The 17,022-nt window shown below is 43.8% G+C and overlaps 1 protein-coding gene across 15 annotated transcripts in view; it reads right to left on the bottom strand.

Annotated features, from left to right (window-relative positions):
• Positions 1 to 17,022, bottom strand: part of LOC144510532 (inactive rhomboid protein 1-like) — a 369,670-nt gene that overhangs the window by 206,829 nt on the left and 145,819 nt on the right. For 2 of the 15 annotated variants that reach the window (XM_078240037.1, XM_078240038.1), the window contains one exon: positions 8,300 to 8,475. The exons of 12 other annotated variants lie outside the window; for them this stretch is intronic. The gene's annotated coding sequence lies outside the window, so the exon portion shown is untranslated. Of the gene's footprint in view, positions 1 to 8,299; positions 8,476 to 17,022 lie in introns of those variants that run through there. One more of the 15 variants, XM_078240030.1, reaches the window with a different exon arrangement.

The raw sequence follows: 17,022 nt of genomic DNA, 5'->3' as shown, positions 1-17,022 counted from the left end.
CCTTATCCCAGGAATCAGTGTAGATGAAACACATTGTTGTACTATCTCTGAGACAAGAATATCCTTCTTTGCTATGGGGACCAAAACTGCGCACAATACTCCAGCTGTGGACACACCAAGGATCTATACAATACATCATCAGTGTACCAGGGCCTCACAGCGCCAGGGACCCAGGTTCAAATCCCTCCTCAGATCACTGTCTGTGAGGAATTTGCATGTTCTCACCATGTCTGCGTGGGTTTCCTCCCACAGTCCAAAGATGTGCAGGTTAGGGCCATGCTAAATTGCCCCTAGTGTCAGGGGAATTAGCAGGGTAAATATGTGGGGTTACGGGAATCGGACCTGGGTGGGATTGTGGTCGGTACAGACTCAATGGGCCGAATGGTCTCCTTCTATACTGTGGGATTCTATGATTCTTTGTAGTAAAGGCAAATTGCTTGAATGTTTGTGATTCAGTGGGAAATTTAAATATAGCTTGTTATATGTTTACACTTAGACCACGTGCTGAGTCTAAATGACATATTTCTATTGACCCTGCCTTGGATGAATTCTAAATTCCCAACATTGTTATTTTCAAGATCACTTAACAGAAAAACCACCGCTCCCATCTTCAAAAAGTGAACGCCTTGTGGAAAATATTATGATAAAACATGTAGCAATCACCTGGAAACGCAGAGTGGTTGGCCTACTTCCTGCTGCAGCCTGACTGAGCTCTGTACAGTAAACACATTGCAAACAAACTCAGACTGGAAAAGCTGCCATAGTAATGGAGCAGGCAATTTACATGCAGCTCGAGAGGATTTGTTGAAGGAACGTTCTGTTCATGCAGAGGCTTATTATTCACACGAGAGTGTTTCGCACTGCAATGGCACGGGGAAAAGATTGCAGAATGCTGGCCCTCAGGACATTAAGAAGTCTCACAACCCCAGGCTAAAGTCCAACAGGTTTATTTGGTAGCACAAGCCACAGCTTTCGGAGCGCTTGCTGCTCCTTCATCAGGTGAGTGGGAGTCGTATTCACAAACAGGGCATATAAAGACACAAACTCAATTTACAAGATAATGGTTGGAATGCGAGTCTTTACAGGTAATCAAGTCTTAAAGGTACAGACAATGTGAGTGGAGAGAGGGTTAAGCACAGGTTAAAAGAGATGTGTATTGTCTCCAGCCAGGACAGTTCGTGAGATTTTGCAAGCCCAGACAAGTCGCGGGGGTTACAGGTAGTGTGACATGAACCCAAGATCCTGGTTGAGGTTGTCCTCATGTATGCGGAACTTGGCTATCAGTTTCTGCTCAGCGATTCTGCGTTGTCGTGTGTCGTGAAGGCCACCTTGGAGAACGCTTACCCGAAGATCAGAGGCTGAATGCCCGTGACTGCTGAAGTGTTCCCAAAAGGAAGAGAACACTCCTGCCTGGTGATTGTCGAGCGGTGTTCATTCATCCGTTGTCGTAGCATCTGCATGGTCTCCCCAATGTACCATGCCTCGGGACATCCTTTCCTGCAGCGTATCAGGTAGACAACGTTGGCCGAGTTACGAGAGTAGGTACCGTGTACCTGGTGGATGGTGTTCTCACACCGCACCACACTGGTGCGGCGAGAGAGGATATCAAGTGTGGCGGGAAGATTCAAGGACAATCAAAGAAACATTTAAACATGGATAGATATTTTTCCAAAGTGAGAGCAAGAGCATCAAGTGATTCATTGTTTTATACTTTCTGGATGTCCCATGATCATATTATAAAGTAGTTGTGTTCTATGTTATGAATCAAGCACTGCTAGGAGTTGTTTTTTTTTGTTTTTGAATGTATTTCTTATCAATAAAAAATTTGGTGTGGCGCGAGCAAATTTTTATTCCGAAAGTGCGGCCCAGTGAAAAAAGTTTGGGAACCACTGCTTTAAGGGCAACACAGCAGAGTAAGAGTCAATCACCACACATAGATATGCAACTATTCAGCTAAATAACTAAATAGCGAATGAAAACAAAAATAAGATACTTCCCCCACACCCACCTCGGACACTAATCTATACCTTCCCTTCCTTTAATTTCATAGAATTCTACAGTGCAGAAGGAGGCCATTTGGCCCATCGAGTCTGCATTGACCACAATCCTGCCCAGTCCCTATCCCCACAACCCAATGCATTTACCCCAGCTGGTCCACCTGACACTAAGGGGTAATTTATCATGGCCAATCCACATATCTTTGGACTGTGGGAGGAAACCGGAGCACCCGGAGGAAACCCACGGAGCCATGGAGAGAACGTGCAAACTCCACACAGTGACCCAAGCCGGGAATCGAACCCGGGTCCCTGGTGCTGTGAGGCAGCAGTGCTAACCACTGTGCCACCCCTTTGTCACCCAACAACTATTTACAGCTGGATGGGTGAATATGGATATGTTGGATAATAAATGATTGCAAGTGTCCTCTGAAGTTTATATAAACTTGTATGGGACGAACAGTGCTATGGTAGATTTCTTCCTCAGCAACAGATATGAAAAGGAATTTAGGTTTGATCATTCCACTGCTCCCTCAGCAGTATCGCTTTTCACCATTTCTCACACTACCCTCATTTCCAATTTAGCAGCAATGATGATATGTCACCAGTGTTCGCAAAAAGAAAGCCCATAGATTTTTTGTCCAGTCTTTTTGGAAATTTCTTGGTAATACCCAATTTTCAGATTCTGGAACCTGTGGTTTTTGCATCAGATATATATTTGAAAGAGATTTACACTACTTCTAGGTACTTCCCAAAATGGAACAATAGAATTCAAAATCTAGATAAGAAAACAGGAAATAGATGTGTGTCGAAGCCTATGTGAATTGAACTCATTGTTTAAAACTTACAAAATTGAGGGTGCGGGCACAGTGTACGGTCATGCCATGTGAGGGTATAGCTGGTCGCAACTTTTAAAGTGTTGATTCCCTTGGATTACTTGAGCTCTGTAGACCTCGAATGAAAAACTTACCAAGTTGTACTTGGAGGGGCGAAGTGACCACACAGAGTTAGAATAGATCTTCAACACTTCTTAAAAAGTGCTTATACAGCTTATCAAAAGGTTGTGCAGGGAAAAAGAAAGTGACTGGCAAAATCTTGTGGGTAGCAAGCTAAACGTAGAAGCAGGATGTTACTAAACCACGGGACCATAATATTTACACTCCAGGAGATGGAGAGTTGGTCCATTGTGTTTGTGCCAACTCTTCTCCAGAGCAATTCAAAACTCATCCCACTACCCTGCGCGCTTCCCATGGATCTGATCGTCCTCACTCAAATATTTACCTGCTTTTCCTTTAAAAGGTGTCATTGGCTTTTGCCTCAACTACTTCCTGCATTACACTCTCAAACAGCTTGCTCCATGAAAAGGTTTCTCATCTGCATCTTCCCGACAACTACATTAGTCTTCCCGATTCACTCCATCGCGACCTCTGATCATTTTTAAAACTCCAGTTGAATCTCCTCTCAGCAATCTCTGCCCAAGTTGAAAGAATACTTTTCACGGTATCTCAGTACATACGACAATAAATCAAATCAAATCAAACAAACAATCCAGGAGACACGGTCAAGATTTGAAACCTCTCCAAGTTACTATTGCTTCTCATCCCTGGCATCAATGGCTTAGTGGAAGTGTCTAAAGAACAGCACCTCAGACCGTGCAGCTCTCCCTCAGTACTGCGTTGGCCTACACTGCTGCTATCTACTAGAGAAGTGGCGGTCTTCCTGTGTGAGCTGAGCATTCCAGGAAAGCATCTCTCTGTAAAAGCACCAGCACAACGGATGTGACAGGAAGATGGGCTCCATGGTCAGTGCTGGTAGAATACTCTCAGGATTTGGGAAGAGATGTGAAAGGAGATGGCAAACTTGATGGAATTTTTGAGCATGAGACTGTCCAATGTCACCACGTAAATGGTCCAAGAATGCAGGCCAACAAGTAAGGTTCATTCCCCCTGCTCCACATTTACAGACCTGACTTAACTTTATAGGTTTTAATTGACTTCATAGAATCCCTACAGTGCAGAAGGAGGCCATTTGGCCCATCGAGTCTGCACCGACTCTCCAAAGAGCATCCCCCCTCTCCTCCCACCCCAGGCCCACCCCACTGCCCCATCTCTGCACCTCATCATAGCTAATTCACCTAACCTACACACTAGGGGAAATTTACCATGGCTAATTACCTAACGTACACATCTTGGAACACTAAGAGGCAACTTATCATGGCCAATCCATCTAACCTACACACCTTTGGAGTGTGGGAGAAAATCGGAGCATCCGGAGGAAATCCACATAGACACGTGGAGAATGTGCAAACTCCACAGTCACTCAAGGCCAGAATTCAACCTGGGTCCCTGGCGCTGTGAGGCAGCAGTGCAAAACACTGTGCCACCTTTTTCATCCATTCTTCAGCAAGGCAGCATTCGAATTGCAACTTACAGAACCAATATCACATGGTCAAGATTATTACTTGAATGGGTGTAAATTGAGAGAGGTGGATACTCAGCGAGACCTTGATGTCCTTGTGCATCAGTTGCTGAAAGTAAGTGCACAGATACAGCAGGCAGTAAAGAATGCAAATGGTATGTTGGCCTTCATAACGAACGATTTGAGTACAGGGATAGGGATGATTTACTACAATTGTACAAGGCATTGGTGAGGCCACACCTGGAGTATTGTGTGCAGTTTTGGTGTCCTTAGCTGAGGAAGGATGTCCTCGCTACAGAGGGAGTACAACGAAGGTTTACCAGGCTGATCCCTGGGATGGCGGGTCTGTCATATGAGGAGAGATAAAGTCGGTTAGGATTATATTCACTGGAGTTTAGAAAAGTGAGAGGGGATCTCATAGAAACTTATAAAATTCTAACAGGGTTAGACAGGGTAGATTCAGCAAAAATGTTCCCAATGGTGGGGGAGTCCAGAACTAGGAGTCATAGTTTGAGAATAAGTTTTAGAACTGAGGTGAGGAGAAATTTCTTCACCCAGAGGGTGGTGAATGTGTGGAATTCACTGCCACAGAATGTAGTTGCGGCCAAAACGTTGTCTGATTTCAAGAAGAAATTAGATATAGCTCTAGGGGCTAAAAGGATGAAGGGATATTGGGGGGAAAAGGGGGGAATCAGGATGTTGAATTTGACGATCAGCCATGATCAAAATGAATGGCAGAGCAGGTTCAAAGGGCCGAATGGCCTACTCCTGCTTCTAGTTTTTATGTTTCTATGGTCATTGTCAGCCAGTTGTTCCCAGGCCGGCAGATATGGCTGGAGTTATAATGATGTGGAGATGCCGGCGTTGGACTGGGGTAAACACAGTTGGGTTCATGTCACACTATTTGTAACGCCCACAGTTGCGTGGACCTGCAGAGTTTCACTGGCTGTCTTGTCTGGAGACAATACACATCTTTTTAGCCTGTCTTGATGCTCTCTCCACTCCCATTGTTTTGTTTCTTAAAGACTTGATTAGTTGTAAGTATTCGCATTCCAACCATTATTCATGTAAATTGAGTCTGTGTCTTTATAAACTCTGTTTGTGAACAGAATTCCCACTCACCTGAAGAAGGGGCTTAGAGCTTCGAAAGCTTGTGTGGCTTTTGCTACCAAATAAACCTGTTGGACTTTAACCTGGTGTTGTTAAACTTCTTACTGGAGTTATAATGACAGGTGAGAGCTCTGGACTAGATCCTTTCAATTCCTGTGTGTGCTTTCTTTCAATCCCGTACCCCTTTACCCATACAATGTTTAAAATAGTATGAAAGTCTCTGAATTACCAGTCAACGTGCCTCCCACATGTACCAGCTGCTGACTGTTAAACATAACCAGCATTTGCATCTATTTCCCCGGTGACTAACAAACGCAGTGTAGCATGGCTATCCAAGGTCATTGCACCATTGCAAATCCCAGTGCGTTAAAACCAATCTCAATCTCTCATTTAAACTTGAACTGCCACAGGGCTTTGCTTTGAGTTGCCCCTTGAGCTTCTGCGAAAATTTGTCTTTCTCAATAGGATGGTGCCGAGTAAGAGAAAATGACAAACACTGGCTTGAAAACTTGAGATTGCTGGTGAACAGTACCATCTTTGAAATTTTCTTTCCAGTTGGTCAACTTTGGCATCTGCTCCCACATCTGGAGAGTAGTGTATCCAACCCTATCCTTCAACCACCTACCTAACCCTATTCTTAAATTTTGACATGGTCACGGTTGCAATCACTAACTTATTTGCATTCCACTGAACAAAAAAAAGTGTCTTCTTCCTTCTGTCCAGAGTGAGCTCACGGGATATTGATCACTGCGAGGATTGGGCGGCACAGTGGCACAGTGGTTAGCACTGCTGCCTCACAGTGCCAGGGACCTGGGTTCAATTCTGGTCTCGGGTCACTGTCTGTGTGGAGTTTGCACATTCTCCCCGTGTCTGCGTGGGTTTCCTCCAGGTGCTCCGGTTTCCTCCCACAGTCCAAAGATGTGTGGGTTAGATCGATTGGCCATGATAATTTAACCCTAGTGTCAGGAGGATTATCAGGGTAAATATGGGGGGTTACGGGGATAGGGCTTGGGTGGATGGTGGTCGGCGCAGACTCGATGGGCCATAGAGTCAAAGAGGTTTACAGCATGGAAACAGGCCCTTCGGCCCAACTTGTCCATGCCACCCTTATTTTTCTTTTAAAACCCCTAAGCTAATCCCAATTGCCCGCATTTGGCCCATATCCCTCTATACCCATCATACCCATGTAACTATCTAAATGCTTTTTGAAATATAAAATTGTACCCGCCTCTACTACTACCTCTGGCAACTTGTTCCAGACACTCACCACCCTGTGTGTGAAAACATTGCCCCTCTGGACACTTTTGTATCTCTCCCCTCTCACCTTAAACCTATGCCCTCTAGTTTTAGACTCCCCTACCTTTGGGAAAAGATATTGACTATCTACCTTGTCTATGCCCCTCATTATTTTATAGACCTCTATAAGGTCACCCCTTATAGAGGTCTATAATGGCCTCCTTCTGCACTGTAGGGATTCTATGATAACTGCGAGGATAAATCTGAACCAGTTGGGCCTGCTACCATGGTGCAATTCTGTGCTTCAAACAATCCATTTTCTGGCAAATAAGATAATACTGGGCTATTTTATGATTCTACATAAATAATACACGTCGCTAGAAAAAAAAGTCAACTCATCCATTAAAAAACACCAAAGTTAAAACAGAAGCTAGTACTAAAACAGACCATAAAACAAGGGACGGAATTTTACAGCCCTGTCGCAGCGGGTTGGGCCAGAAAATGCAGCTGGCCGTTCAAAAGTCCAATGACTTTGGCAGGACTGGAAAATTTCACCAGCGGGAGGGGTTATAAAATTCCACCCAAGATTACAGATCAATGAAAGGGAGTTAGACTGTGGCAGAGCTCTTTCACGGAACTTCTCCCTCAGCCCATTCCAGATGTATGTCGGGAGCACCCAGTCTAAACGTGCTAGATTTCATTCAATGCACTAAAACATTACAATAAAGCTCTGGTTCCTTTACGCTGAGGGCATTTCGGTTGGTCTAAATGTTAGACTCTAGAAGGCCAGCTGGAAAATCACATGAGCATGAAAGCAGGTTAAGCCACGTGCATTTGAGTGACATTTGCCAGTGTCCATTTGACTTTGTGCCCCACTGTTCAAACTTTATTGCTCGAAGCCAATTTCTGATTTTACACAGACTATTTTAAATACAAAAACCGTCCAAACAAATCAGCTCAGAAGATTGGCAGTAAACGCTTTCAAACATTACATTGGTTTGTTGGATAGGAGAATTAAGCAACTGACCCGGTGTAAAGGGACCACAATATCCCCATCAATCAGATTCAATCCAAAAGTAAATTGTTCCATAAACAGTAGCAAACCAGGGAAATCAGCAGATCAGTCCTAATTATAGTACATTATTTACTTGAGAGTACCTTCAAATTAACCAGGTACAGTGTTAGCCAAAGGTCCTGGTAGCATCATCTGAGTCAGAAGGTTGTAAATTTAAATCCTAATCAAGACTTCAGCACATAATTTGAGCGGAGACATTTGGCCATGTCCTGGGGGAGAGGGTAGAGGGAGGTGCTGTCTTTTGGATGTGACCTTAAACAGAAGCCCAGCCTGCCTCTCAGAAAGGTGCAATAGATCCCGCCGCACTGTTTCGATGAAGAACAGGGAGTTCTGTCACCCCAGTGTTCTCCATGAATATTATCTGGTCATCAACGTTGCTGTCTGTGGGCCATTGCCACATCCAAAACATCTGCTGCATTTCCCTGCATTTCCACATCGAGTAGACTTCAAAAAGTAATTTCATTACCTGCACAACCAGTGCTGGGGGGTCCTGAGGTTGCAAAAGGCACAATATTAATCCAAGTTCTTTGTTTCTTTCACGAACGCTTGAAGCCAAAGCGGATTCCTGTTTGTAAAGGAGAAGTTGCTGGTGCCCAGACTCCTCAGTGTTGTATTTGGGTCAGTAGATTCAGTTTCACGGACCTATTCATGGAACAGATCTTTATAATATCAGGACCACAAGGGAGAAGGCGAGAACAAATCAAAAAAGCTGTCACCAATCCAACTGTTTCGCACCGTCCATTCCCCTATCTGCTGCAATCGCATTCACAAGTGTCACACAGAGCATGTAGCCAGCAGTTTAAAACGGAGTTCACATTTGGAACTGTTTTGAGCAAAGGCAAATTGGACAGTGTACACTCAACGATTGTGGTTTTCAGACTGAAGCAGGTTTCTTTTTTTGGGAGGTTTTAACCAGCTGTGAAAGTGAAGCTGACAAAAGGCAACTCTATTGTTGGCAATGGCGTTCACTTTCTCCCAGAGTTTGGAAATTGTTGCCAGATTCCCTGGCTGCGCTCCTGCCCACAGCGTGCCAGGTGGAGAAGGACAGAAAGTGGTGCAAACAAGTGACCCCGCCCAGACACTTTTCCTATTGCTCCCACAATGCGATTTGATGAGGGCAGAGCCCCTTAGCCCTGGCACGAGCTTGCTGTGCTAGTAGCAGCCGTGAGTGATCATCATGTTCACGACTTCACCTCTGCTGCCGATTCAGCTTTAAAGAGGCCAGAAAATGAACTCCAAAATCACCTCATGTGCATCTGATTTTTGATGTTCACCCAAAAGAGCAAACTAGTACGTTCAGAACAACGTGTTACACACCATAGCATCATTTTCACCTTGTGATCACCTTGGATCTTTCAGCAAGAAGAAAACCTCAATACAAAACATTTCCTTGGATGCAAGTTGATGAGACGATGAGATCTCGCGATTGCCATTCCAAGTGTACAGACTCAAAACAATTTTATTAAATTCAACCGTGATTTGGAATAATAAATGCTGCAACTCTATCCGTATTGAAGTCAGCCAAGATAATGGGCGGCACGGTGGCACAGTGGTTAGCGCTGCTGCCTCACAGCGCCAGGGACCCGGGTTCGATTCCCGCCTCGGTCACTGCCTGTGAATAAGGCCTAGGTGGGATTGTGGTCAGTACAGACTTGACGGGCTGAATGGCCTCCTTATGTACTGTAGGGATTTGATGAATAGAATCATAGAATCCCTACATACAGTGCAGAAAGAGGCCATTTGGCCCATCACATCTGCTCCAACAACAATCCCACCCAGGCCCTATCCCCCTAACCTCATGTATTTACTCTGCTCATTCCAGACACTAAGGGGCAATTTAGCATGGCCAATCAACCTAACTCGCACATCTTTGGACTGTGGGAGGAAACCGGAGCACCCGGAGCAAACCCAAGCAGACACCGGGAGAACGTGCAAACTCCACATAGACAGTGACCCAAGCCGGGAATCGAACCCGGGTCCCTGGCGCCGTGAGGCAGCAGTGCTAACCACTGTGCTGCTGTAATAATCTCAACTCTTGCCCTGAGATCCCAACCAAATCAGAGCTTTGGTGTCAGATTGGCTAAAATTGCAGGTTGTCTTGGCCTCAAGGAATGATATCTGCTTTATTCAATCCTGCTGCCTTTGCCACCAGCTAAAAAAGGTCTGGACAGCAGCCGAAACTGACCGTACTGCCTGTAAGCAAGTGAGCTGGGAATTAGCGGCTGCAAAGCTCCAAGTCTTTCTGTCCAACTCTAAGCTCTCATGTTGGGAGTTTCTGAACTAACACATAAGCCAAAGATCAATGGTAGCCTGGCTTTGCTGATGCATGTCATTTCTGGCTGCATGATTTACAAATATAAACCAAGCATCAATTCAAACCATACGGCATATCCAGAATTTGCAGCACGCTGCTGCAAAATTTTAAAAAAGAAATGGGAATAATTGGGACTTTTGCGATGTCGCAGGGCATCTAATGTCATCCGCCATTAACTCCATAGACCGTTTCGTGGCTTGGTTTTTAAATTTCTGTGCAAGGCAAGTTGCTGAAAGTATAAGCGGATAATGTCAACACAAGAAAACCTGGTAGCTGGAAACGGAGTGGACAAGGCAACCAATTGAGGGTGGCACAGTGGTTAGCACTGCTGCCTCACAGCACCAGGATCCCGAGTTCGAATCCCGGCTTGGGTCACTGTCTGTGTGGAGTCTGCACGTTCTCCCCATGTCTGCGTGAGTTTCCTCTGGGTGCTCCAGTCTCTTCCCACAGTCCAAAGATGTGTGGGTTAGGTGCATTGGCCATGCTAAATTGCCCCTTAGTGTCCCGGGATGCATAGGTTAGAGGGATTAGCGGGATAAACATGTGGGGTTATGGGGATAGGGCCTGGGTGGGATTGTGTTCGGTGCAGACTCAATGGGCCGAATGGTTTCCTTCTGCACTGTAGGGTTTGCATGATTCTACTTGCACCAAAATGGACACAACTAAACTTTCCTTGGTGAGATTAGAAAAGTACAAAACTGTTTAATACAGTTTAACAAAAAGCCAGGTAATGATGTGCCATTTTCCCAATCAGATACAACCAGAAAGAATGCTTTCTATGGTGTATCTGTAAAAGTTGGTGAGAGCCGTCGAGGAAATTTGGCATATCCGCTGCAACTCTCATCAACATTTACAGATGCATCATAGAAAGCATTCTTTCTGGTTGTATCACAGCTTGTTATGGCTCCTGCTCTGTCCAAGACCACAAGGAACTACAAAAGATCGTGAATGTAGCTCAATCCATCATGCAAACCAGCCTCCCATCCACTCTGTCTTCACTTCCCGCTGCCTCGGAAAAGCAGCCAGCATAACCAAGGATCCCACGCACCCCAGACATATTCTCTTCCAGCTTCTTCCGTTGGGAAAAAGATACGTCTGAGGTTATGTACCAACCGACTCAAGAACAGCTTCTTCCCTGCTGCCATCAGACTTTTGAATGGACCTACCTTGCATTAAGTTGATCTTTCTCTACACCCTCGCTATGACTGTAACACTACATTCTGCACTCTCTCGTTTCCTTCTCTATGAACGGTGTGCTGTGGCTGTATAGCGCGCAAGAAACAATACTTTTCACTGTATGTTAATACATTTGACAATAATAAATCAAATCAGAGCGAATGAAAGAGCGATGTATCTTGGAAAGTAATTTCAGATTTCAACATTGAGCCTTGCACTTGTCTTCACCTGAAGTTACTGTGCTCCTTGTGCATAATTAACAGTGAACTGAGTTAGCCTCAACATCATTCTATCACCGGTTTGCTGGACAGTGTGACACTGCTAACAACTTTAGCAGTGAAAGTTGCTGCCAATAGCACGGTGTTGTCCTGGCTTACTGTGCTAATAGTTTGTTTCCACAAGAGCTTTTTATTTATGTATGGGTGCCAGAAAATTCTCAGTGACAATACACTTTTTAAACTGAGACATTAAACATGTACGAAAAACAAAATATTGTTTTTTATGTCCGCAGGGATTATATGTAGCGTGAGAATGAGATTACAGACAGAACTTTGAAGGTGATGTTTGACAACCGGTGATTCATTAGTGTTTCTTACCGACTATTTACCAGCCTTTGCATCTGGATTGTTTCAAATAGTGATTGAATACTATTTTAAGGTACCCTTTTTATGTTTTTGTATATTGGAGCGGTTTCTATGTGCTTACATTTGACCCAGTTTGGGACATTTTGCTGCATTTATACTGTCTTTAGGAGGCTGATATCAGCACGGTAGCAACGCAGTCAGTACTGCTGCCTCACAACGCCAGGGACCTGGGTTTGATTCCCGGCTTGGGTCACTGTCTGTGTGGAGTCTGCACATTTTCCCCATGTCTGGGTGGGTTTCCTCCGGGTGCTCTGGTTTCCTCCCACAGTCCAAAGACATGCTGGTTAGGTGCATTGGCCGTGCTAAATTCTCCCTCAATGTACCCGAACAGGTGCCGGAGTGTGGCGACTAGGGGATTTTCACAGTAACTTCATTGCAGTGTTAACGTACTTCTGACACTAATAAATAAGTAAAATATCTATAAGTACAATGACCAATTGGCTTTCCTGTCTTTAATTAAGACTGGCTCACTTATCCCAACAAAAAAAGTAAACAGTGTTGGATCTAGTTCCTGGGAATGAGGTAGGGAAGTGGCGCATGTTTCAGTGGGAGAGCAGCTGGCCAATAGTGATCATGCTATACTTCGGTAAAAAGTAGTTATGGAAAGAGGGGAAAAAATAAAGGTTAACAATACCTTACTGGAAGAGTAAGAAGTTTCACAACACCAGGTTAAAGCCCAACAGGTTTATTTGGAATCACAAGCTTTCGGAGCGCTGCTCCTTCATCAGATGAGTGGAAAGGTAGGTTTCACAAACACAGCATATATAGACAAAGACACAATTGTAAGATAATGGTTGGAATGAGAGTCTTTTCAGGTAATCAAGTCTTTATAGCTACTCGCTTGATTACCCGAAAAGACTCTCATTCCAACCATCACCTTGCAATTGTGTCTTTGTCTATATATGCTGTGTTTGTGAAACCTACCTCTCCACTCACCTGATGAAGGAGCAACACTCCGAAAGCTCATGATTCCAAATAAACGTGTTGGACTTTAACCTGGTATTGTGAGACTTCATACTGTGCCCACCCCAGTCTAACGCCGGCATCACCACATCATAACTGGAAGAGCCACTTCTAGTCATTTAAAAAGGAATAATTTGCAGTTGCACTGGAAATATATAGTGAGCAAAACAGAACATAAATGAGCAATGGCAGTCCTTCAAATCAGAGATAGTTAGGATATAAAGCAAGCATATTTCCACAAGGAAAGAGAGTTTCAACATCCAAAATTAGAGGTCAGTGAATACTGAGGAAACAGGGGGTTCAGATAAAACAGATAAAGGAGGCTTAGAGATCTGCAATCCAACTGGAAAGCGGACACAATCTAAAAAATGTCAGGCAAAATTAGTAAAGGTTACAAGCGCAAACAGAGTCCAAGAAAAGGTAATAGGACAACATAAAAATAAGCCAAAAATCTTTGTGCAAACATACAAATAAAGTAAAAGAATTGTTGAAGGAACGTGGGGCTTGGAATCTTCTTATGGAAGCAGGTGAGATGAAGATACATAACAAAAACTTTGCCTCGGTCTTCACAAAACAGGAGGATGGAATTAGAGGTGGTGGTGTAGGGGGGAAAGAGGAGAAATATTGGGTACATAAAAGTAGATGGGAGGTGGTGTTAAATAGGTTTGCATCACTGAAAATGAACAGCTCAGGAAGTCCAGTGAGTACTACAGTGGCACTGTGATTATGCTACTAGACTAACAATGCAGAGGTCTGGATTTGTGATCGGGGAAATCAGGTCAAATCACACCACAATAGTGGGGAATTTAAATTTCGCCAATTGAATAAATCTGGAATAAAAATGCAGCATCAGTACCGATGACTAAGAGGTGATGCCTTGTCAGAAAAACCCATCTAGTCCACCGATGTTGTTTTGGGAAGGAAATCTTATAGGTTGGCCACTGCAAAATCACAATGTTTAACACAACACTGATATTAGTTACACATCTGAACGTTTAATGATCAGGGTGTGGGCTTCACTGCTAGACCAGCATTTATTGCTCATCCCTAATAGCTTGAGATCTGATGGTGAACGGCCTTCTTGAATTTCTGCAGTCCGTGCTATAGGGAGGAAGTTCCCGGATGTTGACCCAGCGATAGTGAAGGAACAGTATACATTTCCAATATGCCTCTACTTGTCATTGTAATGTGACAGTATAGCTTTCTTTGGCGGCATGCAAGGAATTTAAGCCTTTGGGGGTTTGCCACTGAGATTATTTCAAGTGTAGACTATCGCACTTGTCTGGCTGTGTCGCATTGTAACTTCTTATCTAAATTTGCTCAGCAGGGTTCTGCAATGTTACTACAGATAAGCAGGCCATTGCTCTCGTTCTATTTTATTATTGCTGTGTAATTGCATCATTACTAAGTAAATAATATTCTGATGACTCCAAACCGATGAGCGAAAATTTACACAGAGCTGGCTTGGCTGAACTATCACCCACCCTCCTCCAACAAATTGAAGCCAGAAAAAATTATCTTCCGCTTTGGACATTTTGATCAGACCATCCGACATCACATTTTGTGCCATTCTAACTCATGTCCGACTCTTCCCAAACAAAACAAGACAAGTATAACTGCACGGAGATAGCCTCGCATGATCCGAGGCCAGCCACCCTTTGGGCCAGTTAAATTAGGCAGAGAATTGTACAAACCTCACGGCTTCTTCTTTCCCAAACAAAATGCAAGTAATCCACATTTTGCTGAAAAGAGGCATGCTGCTGAAGTTTTTCATCTTGCACTCACCAGGACAAGCTCAAGAATGCCAAATTTCATATGATAACAACTTATAGTGCAGGAATAAAGGGTGCTGATTGGTTGGCAAGTTGACTCTGATTGGCTGAGACAAAATGGGGAACTATCAATGCCCCAAGTTCCTCTAGTTCAAAAAAAAATATATGCTCATCAGTGTAGCTAGTGGCACACTTAGGATTCTTCAGCAAGTGCTGCCCATATTTCACAGCCCAGTCATTCTTCCCATCTGGAAGTAAATGCTCAGATACAATTTGATTCAACCCAGCATGAATTCTTTGTAGTTAACTATTCATCTGTTAGGAATTAAAAACAAATACATTAGGCAGTTCTCCACCCCATTACCCTACACTTCAGATTGTATTACTGCAGTGACATAAAAAAGGAAATGACTTCACATCTGCTCAAAACAATAAAAGGCAGCTGCAAAATTCTCCAAAATACATTTAAAACAAAAACAAAATTTGCATTCATCATAAAACATTAAAGAGAAGCAGAAGAATTGAGGAGTAGCTCATCTAAATTTCCCTAATATCCTTCCCAAGACCAGACACATCTGCGTCTGATATAAAAGCAAATTACTGCAGATACTGCAATCTGAAACAAAAACAGAAAATGCTGCAAAGCCTCAGCAGGTCTGACAGCACCTGTGGAGAGAGAATAGAGTCAATGTTACGAGTCTGGATGACCCTTCGTCAGAGCCCGCTGCACCTGAACTGTTCTCTGACCTTCACATTATCAAACAGAAAGAGCAATTCCAAAAATGTGTAAGGATTTGATTTATTATTTATTACTTCACTGTATTGGGATACAGTGAAAAGCATTGTTTCTTGTGCGCTACACAGATAAAACATACTGCACATAGAGTACGTTGGGGAGAAGGAAAGCAGAGGGTGTGGAATAGTGTGTTACAGTCATCGTTAGAGTGTAGAGAAAGATCAACAGGAGCTATCCCAGGATATTTTCCCAATTATTTTGAAGCTGTATGGAGGTATGGAATTTCTGAAGTTTTGACTTTGACTTAGCGAGTCTGAATTGATTCGTAGTGAGGCATTTCTATGAATACAGTTTAGCTCATGAGACTGAATTGAACTCATAGCTAATTGCTACCAATGTGAGGCAAACCCATTTGAAACTTTCATCAATTAAGGGTCTCCCATCGGGGTCAGTTAAAGCAACCTTCCAGTTAAACAATCATCCTGGTCTTTTGGAATAGCTTCTTTGATGTTGGTTCACAAGAGATGGCTATCCAGAGACACGATCTGACATCACAATGGCAGACTTAACCAGCAGCTGAGTATCCGCTGTCACAAAGAGCCGGATATCAGTCAAAGCTCAAGTCTTTGGCTTCTGGTCCAGCCAAGAATGGACGCACAGAGTGTCTGCAGAGATTGGGGAGGGAAGTCAGTCACAGAGTGATCATCCCCCCCATTCCAGTTTAACGTTAAGATAAAAGCAAATTACTGCAGATGCTGAAAATTTGAAATTAACAGAAAACACTGGATTAACTCGGGCAGGTCTGGCAGCGCCTGTGGAGAGAGAAATAGAGTTAAGGTTTGGAGTCCAATATTATTTTTCTTCAGAGACAATGTGAAGCAAATGGACTCAAAATGATAACTCAGTTTCTCCCTCCACAGACACTGGCTGACCTGCTGAGTTTATCCAGCATTTTCCGGTTAATTTCAGTTTAACAATGCTTGTCCTAGCCCCCCCCCCCCCCCCATGCCAACACTATAGTTAAGAAAGCCCACCAACATCTCTGCTTTCTCAGAAGGCTAAGGAAATTTGGCATGTTCGCTACGACTCTCACCAACTTTTACAGATGCACCATAGAAAGCATTCTTTCTGGTTGTATCACAGCTTAGTATGGCTCCTGCTCTGTCCAAGACTGCAAGGAACTACAAAAGATCATGAATGTAGCCCAATCCACCATGCAAACCAGCCTCCCATCCATTGACTCTGTCTACACTTCCCGCTGCCTTGGAAAAGCAGCCAGCATAATTAAGGACCCTATGCACCACGGACATTCTCTCTTCCACCTTCTTCTGTCGGGAAAATGATACAAAAGTCTGATGTTACGTACCAATCGACTCAAGAACAGCTTCTTCTCTGCTGCCATCAGACTTTTGAATGGACCTACCTCGCATTAAGTTGATCTTTCTCTGCACCCTAGCTATGACTGTAACACTACATTCTACACACTCTCCTTCTCTATGAAGGCTATGCTTTGTCTGTATAGCATGCAAGAAACAATACTTTTCACTGTATACTAATACATGTGACAATAATAAGTCAAATCAA

This window comes from Mustelus asterias, chromosome 23, assembly GCF_964213995.1.
Source record: "Mustelus asterias chromosome 23, sMusAst1.hap1.1, whole genome shotgun sequence".
Taxonomy (NCBI): Eukaryota; Metazoa; Chordata; class Chondrichthyes; order Carcharhiniformes; family Triakidae; genus Mustelus; species Mustelus asterias.
This window is presented reverse-complemented; position numbering and strand designations above follow the sequence as displayed.